We start from the raw sequence: 18,697 nt of genomic DNA on the forward strand, positions 1-18,697 counted from the left end.
TTCTGACAATGGAAGGATTTATAGACAGATTACTTACTCAGAGTGTGTGATTCAGAGCTAGACACCTTATTGCAGACCAGCTGCAGTACAGAGAGTATCTCATTTGTTGTACTGACAGATGCCTGATTATGCTGATAAATAGTTTCAAACCTGTCAGTATGTAATCTGTGTATTACCATGTGAAACAAATGGTGTATTCAGTAGCAGCTCAGTCCACTGTCCATTTTAATGACACTGTGATCATTGCAGACAAAGGAACACCATGTCATAATGTACTTCTTTCTACATTAGATTCTACATTCATAGCTTTTGTGTTATGTGCACTATTAATGGATGAAACTCATAGACATGCACAGTGCACAGATCTACTCTAAGAAGACATGCATTATATATGGCCTTACAATTGCAAGCTGATGCACCATTGCATGTGACAGCTGGTACTCACTACATCCTTAACTTATGATGCCTTAATGGAACCTAGAGAGAATGGTTGAGCTTCAGTATGATTCTATACATGTACAAAACACACTATATTGTTGGGCATGTGCTCAGACTGCGCAAAGCCCACTTCTGTGGCCTTAGGACATCTGGCATGTCCACATCATGTCTATCTGATCTGGCCATTAATGGTGTGGATTGATGATGTGCTGTTTTTCACAGGATCATACGAGATTACTAGGCTGATGGCTCTGGAGCCCTTACAAGCCTAGCCAAGAGTTTATTCCTAAAAAAGCAACCTCAATTAACACCTGTCACCCCTGTCAATGAGGGACACAGGTGGAACTCCTAGGACAAATTTGTGGTTGCCCATCCACTCGTCAAGGCTGCACATGAAGAGTTTCAGCAGCGTACTTTGTTTGACGTGTATGGGGAGTCTATTCCAGAGATGGGGCAGCCTCTGGGAGACAAACCTGTTTCTCCAGCAGGTTTTGTTAATGTCACATATTAGATTTAAGCCTTTTGATTGGGTACTACGCGAGATGTTAGACTTACGGATATGGAGCATCTGTAGTAGAGCAGGGTCTGAGATTACCCTGTAGGTGAGACACAGATTACTTCTGAGCAATCTGTATGATACAAAGTAGAGTGATAGCGATTTGAGCCTGTCCACATAGGACAGGTGTTGGAGGCAATGGATTCTCTTTGTGAGGTGTTTCTGTTGCCTTTCCAGTTGGTGCAGGTGTTTGGAGAGGTACATACCAAACTGGGCATTGTACTCAATTATTGGCCTATTCAGGGAGGAGTACAGAGAGGTAATAACCTCCTTCTTTCTCATTGCAATCCCTTTACTTATGAGATGAACCAAGTAAAAGGCTTTTCTGACCACTGTTGCTACATGATAGTCAAATGTGAGATTGTTGTCAACTTGTGTACCCAGGTCTCTCACAACAGGTTGTGTGCTTAGGGGGTTGCCGCTAATGTGGTAATCAGTAGGGGCCGTGTTTTTGCTGAATGGTATGATAATACATTTTTTTTGCATTTAACTTAAGGCAACGACTTTGGCAGCAGTCATTTGTTACTATGAGACCCTCTTGAAGTGTGTTAAGATCATTTGGGGAGTCAATAACAGCACCCAGTTTACAGTTGTCCACAAACTTCATCAGCCGCAAGCCTTTTATCTTTGCCTGGATCTCTGACAAGTAGATGACAAACAATAGGGGTTCCAAGACAGATCCCTGGGGGACACCACTAGTGACAGATCTGTTGTCAGAGGTAGTGGTACCTATTTTGACCTTGTGGGTCCTATCAGTGAGCCAGTTGGCCACCCATCTGATGAGATAGGGATTTACACCAAGTTCTGTTAGCTTTTTGATGATGCCTGAATGGAGGATTGTGTCAAAGGCTTTGGCCAAGTCAAGGTAAGTTGCAGGTGCTGACTTTCCCTCATCCAGTGCCTTGGTAACAGTCTCAAAAATGTCAACCAGGTTCAACAAGCAAGATCTGCCCTTGAGTAATCCGAACTAGGTGGGGTCAAGTGCTTGGAGATTGCCTATGTCCTTGTTTATGAAGGTCCATAATATTATGCTCCATGGCCTTGAAGATCAGACTTGTCAAGCTAATAGGTCAATAGTTTCCATGGTCAGTAGTGACACCACCTTTGTGCAAAGGGATCACAATGGCAGTTCTCCACTCTGCTGGAATGAAGCCTGTACTTAGACTATGGATGAATAAAGTGTTCGATGGCGAGGCTAGTTCTTGCTGGAGATGTTGCAGAATACAGCCTGGGATACTATCTGGTCCCATGGAAGCTGTGTTCTTTGCCTTGGATAGGGCTTTTAACACTTAATCTATGGAGATGCGAGGTGCGGGGCAATTATCGGGCATGTCAAATGGGCCTTTGGGGGGGTGAAGTTTATGCTGAACCTGTCTGCGAGCAGGTTGGCTAAGTTAAAAGGATCAGTGTAAGTAGTACCGTTAAGAACTAATTTGGAACAAACCTGGGCTTTGCCATGGAGGTTTCTGACGTAACTGAAAAAGGCTTTGTGGTTATTCTTTGTTTCGGAAGCTAGTTTCAATTCATAATTGGCTTTGGAGGTTTTCATTATAATTTGCTTGTTGAAGCTAAGGAGGGACATTTTCCAATTGGGAATTTTAGCCTTTTTACCCTTGGACAATGGTGTCTTCCTTTTGTTGTAAAGACTGTTGATAGAGGATGTCCACCATATAGGTTTGTATTTCCTTGAGGAGCAGGTTTTAGTTCTGTTGGGTATGGCCGAGTCCATGCAGTTGTACAGGTGCTTGTATACTGCACTGCCATACTGTTCAACATATTTGTCTGCATCCTCTGAGGGGGCCGGTGTTGTGCCACTATTGATACCTTTCTTTGATGGTTGTAGTCAGTTTTTGAAAAGTTTTTTAGCCTGGTTACAGCTGGGAGGGGGGGTTGGATGGGGTAGACACTTCGAATGAGACAGAATGATGGTATGCTCTTACCAGGGAAGAACTTACTATGAGGGTGGTGCAGTGGTCGCCCATGTTGGTGAGAACCCAAGTCTAGAATGCTATCTCCACTTATTCATAGGTTCATAGGTTTATACTAGGCTATCTGCCCCAGGGCATTTATAAGCCTAGCCGAAAATGTGTTTGGCTCCCTCTACCCTTATAATTTAACTTCTAGAGCCTCTGTCCAGTAGTGCACTGGAGTGATCCCAGGTGCAAACTTACAGTTTCCCATCCACTCATCAAGATTTCTCTTGAAGAGGGCTAGCGAGGGGCTTTGTCTTACGTGAATTGGGATTTTATTCCAGAGTGTGGGAAGCCTTTGGGATATGAATCTATCCCTCCAGCATGTCCTATTTATTGCTGTGCTGAGGTTTAAGTCTGAGGAGTGTGTGGCTCTAATGGATTTTTTTTTTAAGGTGGCGCATGTCCATTAATTCTGGGTTGGACATGGCCTTGTAAGTCAGGCAGAGGTCGCCTCTGAGCAGGCGGTAAGCAACTGAGTAGAGCTGTAGTTTCTTTAGCCTAGTTGCATAAGGCAACTGTTTGAGGCCCATGATCCTTTTGGTAAGGAACTTTTGGGGTCTCTCCAGCTGCTACAGGTGCCTAGTAAGGTACATCCCAAATGGGGCATTGTACTCAATTATGGGTCTGATGAGTGATGAGTATAGGGGCACAATGACCTCTCTCGATCTATACGAGAACCCTTTAGTTATAAAATGGGTAATATAGAAGGATTTTGTGGCTATTTTGGCAAATGTGATTCTCAAAGGAGAGGTTACTATCAACCTGGGTCCCCAGATCCCTAATTACTTCTTCTGTACTTAGTAGGTTACTTCCTATGTGGTAATTAGTGGGCACCTTGTTTTTCCCAAAGAGGATGACTATGCATTTTTTGGCATTAAGTTTGAGGCCATGGCTTTGACACCAGGTATCTGTCTCCGTAAGACCCTTTTGGAGGATGCTTGTGTCGGCCGGGGAGTCCATTATGGCTCCCAGTTTGCAATCATCAGCGAACTTGGTAAGCCACAGTCCTTTTGTGCAGGCCTGTACTTCAGAGAAGTATGTACCAAACAAGAGAGGCCCCAGGACTGAGCCCTGTGGGACTCCACTTGTAACAGGTTTAGAGTCAGACATGGCATTTCCAACCCTGACCACGTGCGTTCTAGCCGTAAGCCAGTTTGCAACCCATCTTGTGACATATGGGTTGATGTTTAAGCTGGTTAGTTTGTTTATGATTCCAGAGTGAGGTATTGTGTCGAAAGCCTTAGCGAGGTCCAGATAGGCAGTGTGGACTGCCTTTCCCTTATCTATGGCTTTGGTGACTGCTTCAAAAAAGTCAACCAGGTTTAGGAGGCAGGATCTGCCCTTAACAAAACCAAACTGGGTAGGGTCCAGTGTCTGGAGGTTCCCGATGTCTTTGTTTATGAGATCCATAATGATATGCTCCATAGCCTTGCAAATTAGGCAAGTTAGACTTATGGGCTGATAGTTCCCAGGATCCATTGTGGGGCCACCCTTGTGGAGAAGGATCACTGTTGCTGTATGCCATTCCTTGGGTACATAACCTGTTTTGAGGCTGGGTTGGAATAATGAATTTAAGTGGGGGTTTAGTTCTTCCTGGAGCTCATGCAGGATGCAGCCCGGTATTCCGACCTGTCCCATAGATGCTGTGTTTTTAGCTTTGGAGAGGGCTGCTTTTAGCTGTGTGTCTGAGATATCTGGGGGACTACATTCATCCGGAATAGACACATGCCCTTTTGGGGGGGGGGAGGGGGGGAAATTTGCACTGAACCTGTCAGCCAGAATATTGGCAATGTCAGTCGGTTCCATGTATTTTGTGCTGTTTTTTACTAGCTCTGAGCAGATCTGGGTGTTTCCTCCCAGGTTGCTGACATAACTGAAGAATGCCTTGTGATTATCTTTGGAGTCTTTTTCAATTTTTCTTTCGAAGTTTGCCTTTGAGGCTTTTATGGTGGAGTGAAGATTTTGGCTAATACTAATCAGGGATGCCTTCCCTTTTAGGGTTTTGGCCCTGTCATGTAGTAGTCTCCTCCTTTTGTTGTAAAGCTTGTTTATGGCTGGGGTCCACCAGACTGGTCTCCTATTTTTGGAGGAGTGAGCCTTGGTTTTACTTGGGATGGCACAATCCATGCATTCTTGTAGGCGCATATAGAGTGCGTTCATATAGGATTCTGTGGTTTGGGTAACCTTTTCCAATTTCTCAGGGGCTTTGAAGTTTCCTACTTCTGTCTTGAGGAGAGTGAAGTTTGTTTTTGAGAGGTTTTTCACTGTGATTTCCTTGGCTGGGGGTGGGGTTGGAATGTGGATGTCTATTGTGATCAGTTTGTGGTCTGATCTCACCAACGAGAGATTTACCTCCGGTGTGGAACATTGATCCCTTATGTTTGTAATGACTAGGTCTAATGTATTTTCCCCTCTTGTAGGAGCAGTGACTAGTTGTCCCATGGAATTTGAGTTGATGACTTCTAGAAACCATTGGGCAAATGAGTTTGGACTCGAGTAGTTTACCCAGTCAATGTTTGGGTAGTTGAAGTCCCCCAATATTATGGTGTTTGGTAGGATCTTCATATTCTCTAGTGCTCTCAAGAAGGTGGCGTGTGGGTCCTGAGACAGAGAGGGTGATCTATAGCAGGCTATAACTTGGAAGGCAGTTTTGCCCACTGTTAGTTGCACATGAATTGTAAAAAATGAGATGTGGGTGTCCTTGATGAAGATGGATACACCCCCTCCCTTGGTGTTTTGTCTGAGTTTTGTGGCTGAAAAGTATGATATGAGTTGAATCCTGGTGATGCTGGGGTGCTCTCAGGAGCCTTGAACCAGGTTTCTGTCACTGTACAGATATCAATTTGCTCCATACTGAGGAGTGCCTCGAGTGCGTGCATCTTTAGGTTTAGACTTCTGGTGTTGAGTAGCATAACCTTTAGTTTTTTATTTTTTGTATTGTCTACGGAGGTGGGTTTGTCTTTTGAGCCTTGCCTAAAAAAGGCACTATGGGAGTGGCAAAAGCCTTGGCCAGTATTTGAAAGCCCAGGGGTGACAGGTGCAAGCCATCCCTGGTGAAGAAATGTGGCTTGTCTAGCATGTCGTTCCAGGCTGACAGACACTGAATCCCCTTTAAATGACACCATTAGCTTAGCCAATTATTGAAGTCAATCATTTTGTCTCTGTACTGTGGCATCATTCTAGGTGAGGGCAGGATGCTACTCAGGGTCATGGTCATACCGGCCTGGGCTACATGATCAGAGAGCTCCTCTATGTCTCTTTTCATGTAGTCCAGGGAGGTACGTCTCAAGTCATTTACACCAGCATGGACAATGACAGAGTCATATTTGTACTTGCTGTGTAGTGACCTGAGTGCTTGAGTTATGTGGTAGATCCTGGCACCCAACAGGCAACTTACAGTGACCTTTTCCTTGTTCAGTCTGGTGAGTGGGACATCAGTGTGCCTGATGATAGAGTCACCTATTACTAGTGTATTAGGGGTGTTATTTGGCCTTAAGGGCTGTGACTGTGTGGCACACTGACTATGTGGGGTATGTGTATGGTTAATGTTGGGTAGTGAGTGCTTGTGTGTCTGCTTAGGAGGTCTCTGTTGTTTTGGCAAGTTTTTATTTAGAGCCTCCGAGTATGTCTTTGTGAGTTTATGTGGCATGTTTTCAGGTGTGATTAATCTATGTGTGACTGGTTTTGAGGTGCATGTCTTTACCTTCTCCTCCTGACTGGCAGCACCAGTCTTGGGTTGAGAGAGCTTAGCCTCCAGTTTGGCTGTATAGTTGCATCTCTCACATACGTTAGAGGTTGATGGTAGGAGGAGGGGGTTGTCTGTGTACATGAGGCAATTGTAACATTGCCTCAAGATTCCCAGGTTCACCAGCTGGACTGGAGAGTATGACTGAAACTGCGCTTTGGACATGCCTGGAGAGTTTAAAAATTGGTTTATGGGAAAATCCGGAGCCTATTACTACTGCTTTGTACGAGGGGGTAAGTGCTTATAGTTTATTTGCATTTACTGTGAAGCTAGGGCAAGTGCAGGATAGTAGGATGAAAGTAGAGAGCTTTCCTGAAGAGTTTGAGTAGTTCAAAAGATTTACTGAGAACCTAGAGTAAGTGTTGGACTGTAAGAGGGAAGTAGAGTGCTTTCCTTGAGAGTTTAAGTAGTTCTAAGGGAAAATTTGAAGAGCAGACTTTGTGGAGCCAGGAATAGTTTAAAACTGCTAAAATGAAGCTGAGCTACATTGCGCAATGTTGCGCTATGTGCAAAATTGTGCAAAACCGTGCAAAAGCGGGTTTTAAGGCAGGGAACTTGAAAGAGCTGGGAATTAGCCCAAAACAGCCAATAATCAACTAGTTTCAGGGCTGAAACCACTCCTCCAGAGACATAGACATATAGGCTGCTCAAAGCTCCCCACTTTCACTGGTGAACAGAGAAGCTTCCTTCTATCCAAGTAAGGATATGGGCAACACAGGAACTTAAACCAAAGCCCAGAATTCAGCAAAACCTGAAATCTGGACTATTCTAGCTCAGAAAAAGAGGGAAAGGAGGATATATATTTTTTTTCTTTTTTGAAGCACAGTAGCAGAAATTAAAAGGAAAACACTGTAAATGCTTTACACAGGCTAGCACACTTGAGTGGGCAGCCTAAACAGTTAAATTAACACAAAAACAACTTTTAAAGTGCAGGTACAGTAAAAATGCAATAACAAGCTTTTATAGGTAGCAGAGCAGTTAGAAACTCGCTTTTCGGCAAGAATAAGCAGTCGCTAATGCAAAGGCAGAGAAAAAATACTTTATCTGGTAAAAGTCACACTTTTTCGTCTCTCTGCTGCTTGTACCACTCTGCAGGACCACGAGGAGCTGTGCTGAGTCGTAAACAAGCGCAAAACCGCGCAAAACAGGTTTTAAGGCAGGGAACTTGTAAGAGCTAGGAATTAGTCCAAAACGGACAATAATCAACTAGTTTCTGGGCTGAGACCACTCCTCCAGGGACAGATAGGCTGTTCAAAGCTCCCCACTCTCACTGGTGAACAGAGAAGCTTCCTCCTATCCAAGTAAGGATACGGGCAACACAGGAACTTAAACCAAAGCCCAGAATTCAGCAAAACCTGAAATCTGGACTATTCTAGCTCAGAAAAGGTGGGAAACAAGGATTTTATTTTGTTTTTTTTTTCTTTTTTGCAGAACAGTAGCAGAAATTAACAGGAAAACACTGTAAATGCTTTACACAGGCTAGCGCACTTGAGTGGGCAGCCTAAACAGTTAAATTAACACAAAAACAACTTTTAAAGTGCAGGTACAGTAAAAATGCAATAACAAGCTTTTAAAGGTAACAGAGCAGTTAGAAACTCTCTTTTCGGCTAGAATAAGCAGTCGCTAATGGAAAGGCAGAGAAAAAATACTTTATCTGGTAAAAGTCACTCTTTTTCAACTTTCTGCTGCTTGTACCACTCTGCAGGACCACGAGGAGATGTGCTGAGTTGGAAACAAGTGCAAAACCATGCAAAAGTGGGTTTCAAGGTAGGGAACTTGAACGAGCTAGGAATTAGCCCAAAATGGCCAATAATCAACTAGTTTCTGGGTTGAGACCACTCCTCCAGGGACAGATAGGCTACTCAAAGCTCCCCACTCTCACTGGTGAACAGAGAAGCTTCCTCCTATCCAAGTAAGGATATGGGCAATACAGGAACTTAAACCAAAGCCCAGAATTCAGCAAAACCTGAAATCTGGACTATTCTAGCTCAGAAAAGGTGGGAAACAAGGATTTTTTTTTTTTGCAGAGCAGTAGCAGAAATTAACAGGAAAACACTGTAAGTGCTTTACACAGGCTAGCACACTTGAGTGGGCAGCCTAAACAGTTAAATTAACACAAAAACAACTTTTAAAGTGCAGGTACAGTAAAAATGCAATAACAAGCTTTTAAAGGTAGCAGAGCAGTTAGAAACTTGCTTTTCGGCGTGAATAAGCAGTCGCTAATGCAAAGACAGAGAAAAAATACTTTATCTGGTAAAAGTCACTCTTTTTCATCTCTCTGCTGCTTGTACTACTCTGCAGGACCACGAGGAGCTGTGTTGAGTTGAAAACAAGGGCAAAACCATGCAAAAGTGGGTTTTAAGGCAGGGAACTTAAAAGAGCTAGGAATTAGCCCAAAATGGCCAATAATCAACTAGTTTCTGGGCTGAGACCACTCCTCCAGGGACAGATAGGCTGCTCAAAGCTCCCCGCTCTCACTGGTGAACAGAGAAGCTTCCTCCTATCCATGTAAGGATTTGGGCAACACAGGAACTTAAACCAAAGTCCAGAATTCAGCAAAACCTGAAATCTGGACTATTCTAGCTCAGAAAAGGCGAGGAAAAAGGATTCATTTTTGTTTTTTTTTCTTTTTTTGCAGAATAGTAACAGAAATTAACAGGAAAACACTGTAAATGCTTTACACAGGCTAGCACACTTGAGTGGGCAGCCTAAACAGTTAAATTAACACAAAAACAACTTTTAAAGGGCAGGTACAGTAAAAATGCAATAACAAACTTTTAAAGGTAACAGAGCAGTTAGAAACTCGCTTTTCGGCGAGAATAAGCAGTTGCTAATGCAAAAACAGAGAAAAAAATACTTTATCTGGTAAAAGTCACTCTTTTTCGTCTCTCTGCTGCTTGTACCACTCTGCAGGACCACGAGAAGCTGTGCTGAGTCGGAAATAAGTGAAAAACCGCTCAAAAGCGTGTTTTAAGGCAGGGAACTTGAAAGAGCTAGGAATTAGCCCAAAATGTCCAATAATCAACTAGTTTCTGGGCTGAGACTACCCTTTCAGGGACAGATAGGTTGCTCAAAACTCCCCACTCTCACTGGTGAACAGAGAAGCTTCCTCCCATCCAAGTAAGGATATGAGCAACACAGGAACTTAAACCAAAGCCCAGAATTCAGCAAAACCTGAAATCTGGACTATTCTAGCTCAGAAAAGGTGGGAAACAAGGATTTTTTTTTTTGAGGAGGAGACAAGCTGGTCTAGTGTGTTAAAACTGATGAAGTCAAGGAATCGTTGGGTGAGTGTATTAGAGCAGGAATAGTTCACCATCTCTAAGTTGGTATTTTATTACTTGTTTCTTTTATTTCTTTTATTTTTGTAACAACAATATGGAAGACACTACAGTGTAACTGTATCATAGCATGCATGATGTGCTAAGCATGTTGTATACTTCATAATATGTTAGTGAGGAGACAGGCTAGATGGCACTGGGATACTGGAGTGATTAGACCTCAGACTCATGCACACACACACACACACACACACACACACACACACACACACACACACACACACACACGTGCGCACACACACGCTCACACATGCACGCACACACACACACACACACACACACACACACACACACGCACACACGCACACGTGCACACGCCCCAGCATCCGCAGCGGGGAGGACACATTAACACTGCTGTCTGATAACAGTGTAGTGGAACAACAGTGACTGGTAGCCACACAACCACCCCCCCCCAGACAACAACAGGAGCAATACATATCAGTGCAAGCAGAGCAATGATGCCTAGTTCAGACATACAGAACCTAACAAATGAGTTAATTTTCTCTCAGAACAAGTAATACTAATATCAGGCTATTCTGGTCAGTCCATAATCATTCTGCGTATCATAGAGTCACACACTTACATAAGGTAATAGAATTGTTTACAACTGTCGGTAGCTGTCATCATGTGCACAGGTAGGGAGCAATTTATTTATTTATTTGGTTTGTTTGTTTATTTATTTTGCCCGGGTAAGTGGGCTGGTCCTTTGACTCTTTTCAGCCATGACCTAGATACAGAAGGCACAAAACTACAAACAAAGGTTTCATGTAAAATGTTTCAAAAATCACACAAGTACACCAACTTTGGTTTTACAGCTTTACATAGGCTATAATCTTCTGATCTCCAGCAATCTAAAACCACTTCAGCAGGTTAGCTCTCCAAATGCAATTAGTTCAAGTTCCAGTAACTTGAACTAGTTACACTGAAAAATACTTTCAGCAAACTAGAAACACATTTTTCTTGCACACCACCATATGGCAGAACTCCCACTTCTCTTTACCTATGTATACTAATTCTAAGGTTAAATAACAGCCAAAGTCAAGATTCAATGAAAGTGGTTTTCAATGTAACCATTTTGAGATACTGGGACTCCCATTAATTGCTATTAGAGTGCCGTCACATTCCCAGAGGTGGCTAAAGACAAAATGAAATATCTGTCTACACACACATTGGATGGGAGGACATATTGAGGTTACACACACATGATAATGGCATATCACAGGAAGAACAGAAGTGTACCTGGAGGATCTGGGTACTTTGTGTCATAGGTTAGCTTCCTCTTCCAATATGGTAGTGCTACCACTTTGTAGCCATGACCTGAGGAAAAGAGAGGAGACTCCAGATGGTGGGCACTCTGTGTCAATCACTCTTTACTCTGGTGATGAGATAAATGCTATTATGTGACCATGAACTGTGGCCCCCATGCTGTATTGTTGCATGGGACCTGATGACCTCCTTGACAGGAACAGTATGTGTGATTGTGGGAAAATTCCCTGGCTAAGATCCGCTTATAAGGTATTCTGGCAATGGAGGTTGAGTATAGTGGTCGCCAGTACTAAGGGGTGGCAGAGTTTATTACACATACAGACACAGGTAAGGACTCTGCAACCAGCAATGGCCCACCTACAAGATAACTCTTGATAAATAACCCTACCACAACCTTGGGGGCAATGGCTGCTTAGCAACAGACACATCTCTTTGAAACATTTGATTGGGAACACATGGCTGAAGAGAAATTCAGAAGAGACACGGTGACTGTCACAAATTTACTGCAGATATAAACAAGCATTCAGTGTCTTTCCTACAGCTTCAGCCTTTACGTAACAACCTGAACTCCACCACAGATAACACTGTGAGTATGGGAAGTGATGGTGACAATAGCAGTTGCCCTATCTCTGTCTTTTCCAGCACTGATCTCAGATGTTTCTCTATGAACACGGCGAAAGGTTCTGTAAGCCACGGCCTCTCCGCTACAATAGGCCTAAATGGTGGCCTTACTGGATCCTTATGTATCTTAGGAGATCCTTGGAACATAGGTATAATAGGGTGCTATACATTAGGAAAATGCATCAGATCTAAAGTAATCTCATAACATGTTAAGCAATTATTTAAACTGACATGCACATTTCTAATCATACTTTCGATGTCATGTATGCGAATCTGTTTATATACCTTTTCATCATTCAACATAGATTTCAAGGAAGTCACATAATCTTTGTCCATAATTGCAATCATCCCACCCTTAATGGCAGGTCTTATCATTCTGGATACATCAGCTATAAGATGTTTTAGTGCTTCCTGTTCACATTTACTCAGACTCACAAACTTTTTCCCTTGTTTTTTCTGCCCCAGTACTCCATGCAACTCTTCTTCACAAACCTTATTAAATGCTTCTACAACAGGATAATTCATAGGTACAATATTGCTACATTTCTTAAATGCATTTCTATTTATCGAATCATTGTCATGATATAAAATTTGTAACATAATATTACTACAGAATAATTTCAAGTCAATAAGAGTGTCAGATAGATCAGTGCTTTGTGCCGGAATAAAGGACAAGCCTTTACTCAGCACAGACAGTTGAGGAAGGGATAAAGACCTTGACAAGTGAGCTTATATCTACAGGATATAAAGAGCGGGAAATACATACCAAGCTAGAGGAGTTTACACGCCTTATTAATAGTAGGGCTAGACCCTATTATTCGGTGGATATGGAGGATGAACCCAGACCTGGGGAGCTAGAAAAAGTTAAAAGACATATTAATATAATGACATCATACACCAATGACATAAGAAAGATACAATCAGTGGTAGAAAAGCACTGGCCTATCTTGTTGACAGACAATAAGATAAGAGATGTAGTAGGGGAAACACCTAATTTTCAATATAGGAATCGTAAGAACTTTAAAAGATTGCTGTGTTACCCTAGAAGTGAAAATAACGAAAGTGTATGGGGGACATACCCATGCAGAAGCTGTAACTGGTGCAGCTATATGAATGGCAGTAATAAGTTCACACACCCCACTATGGGTAAAGAATTTATTTTTAAGATCGAGGCAGATTGTATGTTAAAATATAGTCTATATAGCGCGTGTGAGTGTTGTCAATATTTTTATGTGGGGATCACCACACGAATGTTAACGAATAGAGTAAAAGAACATGTTAACAGTATTGGGGCAAGAGATTCTGTTAGTGCTTTATCTAAGTATGACATAACCAATAATGCAATACATAGATTCAGTTTTATGGTTATTGATAGGATAGATCCAGGTGATAGAATGGGAGATATTAAGAATAAGGTGGAGAGTAAGGAGCTTAAATGGATCCTCAGACTGAGAGCAGATAAAGGGTATGGCCTTAATATGAAAGTTTCAGTTAAACCCATCCTGGAATCAATCCAGAGGGATTAGAAATTAACAGAACATTATTGGAGTTTTATATTTATACATATGTTCTGGTATGCAGTTTGCGTATTTACCTTCCTGTATATATATATATAAATATATATATATATATATATATATATATATATATATATATATATATATATATATCTGTCATAAGTTGTGTATACATGTAAAAAATGAGATCTATAGTATTATACATGGGGTTTTACATGTTAGCATTAGTGTAGTTATAAAGTCAAATTTGTTTGCTTTTGTAGCAATTTTTAAAGCTGGTAGAGACTGAATAATAGAGCTATATGCAAACTGTATCTGAATATGTGTTTTGAATAGTGTTGAACTGTTTTTTATTTAAAGTTAGGTAATTGAATAGAGCATGCTGTGCTTGGGAGCATGGGTCTGTTTATATATTTAAACATATGTATGTATGTATGTATGAGAGACCTTATATTAATGCAAGAGTTTTTATATGGTAGTGAGATTTTAAATTTATTAATATATATATATAGCTATTCTCTATAGATATAGCTATTCTTTATAGATGTAAGTAACCGAATATTAAATGTAAAATGTAAGCTGCATACACGTATGCATCATGAATTGCTTCTTAGACTGTTTTTTAGAGTTCAGAGTGATATATGCTGTAATAGGGAGTGCGTTCTTTATATTTTTATATACTTTTATATATGTATAAATGAGGGATCATATTATTATGATAATGTAGAGTTTTCATATATCAGTGCAGATATGAATATATGAATATATGCAGCTTCATATAGTAGCGAGAATTTGAACAAGAGGCTTGCATACATGTTGCATCTAAGCATCTGTTTTGAACTGTTGTTTTGAACTGTGTCTTTAAGAAATTTAGAGTTTGTTGGTTAAGTGACATATGCAGTAATAGGGAGCATGCACACAACTACAATGGAAGTGAAGGGTTGATGCTACGAACAACAGCATGTGAATTTGATTTACTAAATGTGAATCAATTTATATTTAAATGCAGATGCATTTTATTTATGTTATTAAGGTCTGAGGAAGCCACCAGGAAAATGGTGAAAGTGCTTACCTATTTTGTATGCAATAAAATACATGTTTTTAGAGCCGTACATCTTGTGACCATTTTATTTCTTTTTCTTGTTATATTATTGATAGCTAGCGGCCGCACGTTTATCTGCTCGATATTTCTTTGCATCTCATTCTATGTTGTACTACTTATAAACAAAATTATATCATCTAGGTCCAATAAGGTCATTATTCTCCTGTATTCAGCATTCATCTGACCTATCATTAAGTACAATGCCCTGTTTGGTATGTACTTAACCAGGATTCAACAATCCAAGAATTGGAGCGTCCACAGAGGTTCTTCACTAAAAGAATACAAGGCATAAGTAGCATGACCTGTGCAGATCATCTCAAAGCTCCATGCCTATATTCTGCCTCCTACCGGCTGTTGAGGAGAGATCTACACCTAGCATACAAGGCATTGTCAGACCCCCACCTTGATGGGCATCCTGAGTTTTCACAAAACAAACAGCACCATAATTACCCTTTTTAAATACATAAAGCTAGCCTGTGATAAAAATAGGACCTGCTGGAGAGTCAAGTATGCAACCCAGAGACTATCCCATCTCTGGAACAGGTTCCCCATCCATGTGAAGAAGAGTTCCTCCCTAACCCAATTTATAATTTGGACAACTGGATGGGGAACAGGAAATTCATTCTTGGTTTGGCACCTATGTCTCTAATGGACACAGGCAGCCTGCAAATGTTTAATCTCCCAGGCCCCTTCTTGTAAATGTTTCATCTCACTAGCTCCTGCTTACACTTATCAAGTGTACTGGAATTTGTTAGAGATTTGGTATGCATGTCTAGGCTTAAAAATGTCCTTGTAGTCATAGTATACACCTGTTTGCCTATGATCTGGAGCAGCAAGTTTGAATTCTAAATGCCCAGGTAAGTGTTCATGGATAGGTTAGTTGAACATGAAAATGCCTCTTGGACTGACTTGCAGCCCGTTGCTTAATGGGAGATTGCTTGCATCACAGCAGCTCAGACATAGGGTCGGATTCACGAAACCTCCATGTAAGACTTAATATGTCTTACTCGGAGGCTGCAGTTGAACGGTATTATGTCAGCATGCCATGCATATTCATGAGGGCATGCTGAATCATACCCTAGGCAAACATGGTCTGTGTAGGTAAGTAGGGGGCGTGTCCGAATGCCGAGTACTGCAAAGGGACACACCCCAGAAGAGTCAGAGGCCTGAAAGTAAACACCCACGAGCGAGTCCTTAGAAATGTCAAGGAACACAACACCACACATCCCCAGAGACAAAACCCTACTGAAAAATGTGTAAAACATAAAAATAGCAGTTTCATTTTTTTTTTATAATTTCAAAAATGTTTGCCCGCAATTGCACTAGTTTGCACGGGTATGCCCTTCACTCAGCCACAGTTAGCAGATATGACATTGAAAAGCATATAAGATCTACATATGCAAATTAAGCCAAGTAGCAATAGCGTAGCGGTAGAAACATTGGCCAAAGAGGAGGTAGGCACGGTTCGAGCCCCCACAACATCAGTCACCATTTTTATTTAAATAAGTATGAAACAATCCCCTGACATATATATATATATATATATATATATATATATATATATATATATATATATATATAAAATATATAACTATAATTTAAGTAGAATGTAATGAAATGGGCCATGTATTTATGAAGAAATCCAACAGAATAATTTATAAAAAGGATTATAATTGCCCATAGCTGAGCAACGCTTTAACAAGCTGCATTTGAGTGCTTGTAGGTGAGCAGCACTTTAACAAGCTGCATTTGAGTGCCAGTAGGTGAGCAGCACTTTAACAAGCTGCATTTGAGTGCCCATAGGTGAGCAGCGCTTTAACAAGCTTAATATGAGTGCCCGTAGCTCAGCAGTGCTTCACCCAGCGTAATATGAGTGCTCATAGCTAAATAACACGTTACCCAGCGTAAGCCATTTGCGCGGAGCTGCACAGCACGCCAACCAGCTTACTGGAAGGCAACATTGGGCAAGCTGTATCAAAGCCGCCTTTACACAGACACACCTCCTAGCCTGACTAGACAGTAGTAAAAAAAAAAAAGCAATGCCAAGGGTCGAACCCGGGACACTTTGCACCATAGTCAATGTACTGAACCACTAAGCCATGACAGTTGTATTGAGAAATACAGTATTAGCATATATATAGGAATGAATGAAAATAGAACCATGACAAAGCAGGTTTGCTTTAAGCTGATAAATATCCAAAATGGCCAATCAGAGATAAGTGCGGGAAAACCGGCATATATAAGCCCCATAGGTGGGAATACACACCATAACTGATTGTGGTACCCATTTGCAGTCAGGATGGCAGGTGCAGGAGAGGGAAATCACTTTAGAGCACAAAGTGGGTTTGGTCAAACCCACTTCAGTTAAAGTTCAGAGGCCGAACAACAACAATGTCGAACCCAACATTGTCGAAGTATGAATGTGTGCCTGTGCGCATGTGTGCCTGTGCGCATGTGTGCCTGTGTGCATGTGTGCCTGTGCGCATGTGTGCATGTGTGCCTGTGCGCATGTGTGCATGTGTGCCTGTGTGCATGTGTGCTTGTGTGCCTGTGTGCCTGTGTGCCTGTGCGCATGTGTGCCTGTGTGCCTGTGCGCCTGTGTGGTAATATCATGTACACATTTGTAAACTGTGTTTCTATCTTCCTCTCACAGGTTCTGATGTTGCTGTGGCGGAGTTCAGCAGGGAACCTGAAGCCACTGCTGGGGATAGTGATTATGATGATACATGTGTAATGGCACAGGGAGGTGTGACAGGGTCTGTCATTGGTCAGCCAATTGACACTACACAGCAGTCAACCCCATCAATGTGCACTGTCATCCTGCCTATACATCCATTGTCATCAATGTCCTTAGCTGAGGGACAGCATACAGTAGAAATTGACCAGGGTAGTGTGGTATCATTGGCACATGCATCCCCTCACAGCAGCCATGGCCAGATTCCTGACATGGTACCACACAGGCAGATGTCCAGGGGTTCTCGTGGGAACATCCGTGGTCGTACTGCCCCTGTCAGACATGCCCAAAGAGGTATTTCAACCTCAGCTATGTTCCGGGCTGTAATGCAGGCACAGGCACGTATGGAACGGTGCACCAGACAGGGTCTGAGGAAACTCAGAGCACATCGCACCGCTATGAATGACACTATGCGTGATGTTGCGTCTGCCATCCGTAACATTAGCGAGGTCATTGATAGACGTTGGGGGGACACATTAGATCTCTTCCACAACTACATGTCCAGGAGCCAGGACAGTGCAGGATGGTTGAGACATCGACATGGATGTATGCCAACAACATTATCAGCTGGCAGTCATCGCGGATGACAACAAACCCGCAGCCGCTCCCATAGTGCCAGTACCAGCCCCAGCAATGCTGGGTCTGTGCTGTCATTAGACCGTCTGAGAAGACCATGTGCACATGGCTCTGGACAGTCCCAGCAGGGACATGTGTCCAGTCAACAACCCACTGCTTCTGATGACAGTACCCAGTCTGGCTTAGTACCTGATACTGTCCGTAGCACCCCTGCCAGGCACAGGTACCGTGTCCTTGGCCAGAGACAGTGATCTGTATGACCTGGCAGGTACAGTCTGTGGCTGTCCACAAACACCTGTATATGGCAGCCACATGGTGGAACTGTGTGCATGCATACACACACACACATAATGCTAACACCTAGGGCTAACACATACACACACACATTGCAGCAACATTGCCCCATGTTGTACTGTTGTCCCTCACTAACACACACACAAACACACACACACACACACACACACACACACACACATACATGTCAATTGGATGTATCAATGGCAGACTCTGTCAAACCAAGTACACACCCTGTGCATATGATGAAACTGTGCCACCTCCTGCCATCTGTAACATTGATGCAGGAACAGGGTAGCATGGTGTTGATGCACAGGGTGACAACATAGCACTGTAGTAATATTATCATGTTGTTAACAGTACAGTGTAATGATATTGTTGTGGGTATATTCGAGCATGCATGATGCATTACCTATGTTTGTCATTGCAGTTTTGTACACACCAGTGTTAATTCCCAAAGTGTACTGTCTGCACATGTGCCACATGGCTGTTGTGTGTACCTGTGCCTGCATGTGTTGGGGTGTGGACAGTACA

The sequence above is a fragment of the Protopterus annectens genome, chromosome 5.part0 (genome assembly GCF_019279795.1).
Source record: "Protopterus annectens isolate FY-2018-M chromosome 5.part0, PAN1.0, whole genome shotgun sequence".
In the NCBI taxonomy this organism is placed as follows: domain Eukaryota; kingdom Metazoa; phylum Chordata; order Ceratodontiformes; family Protopteridae; genus Protopterus; species Protopterus annectens.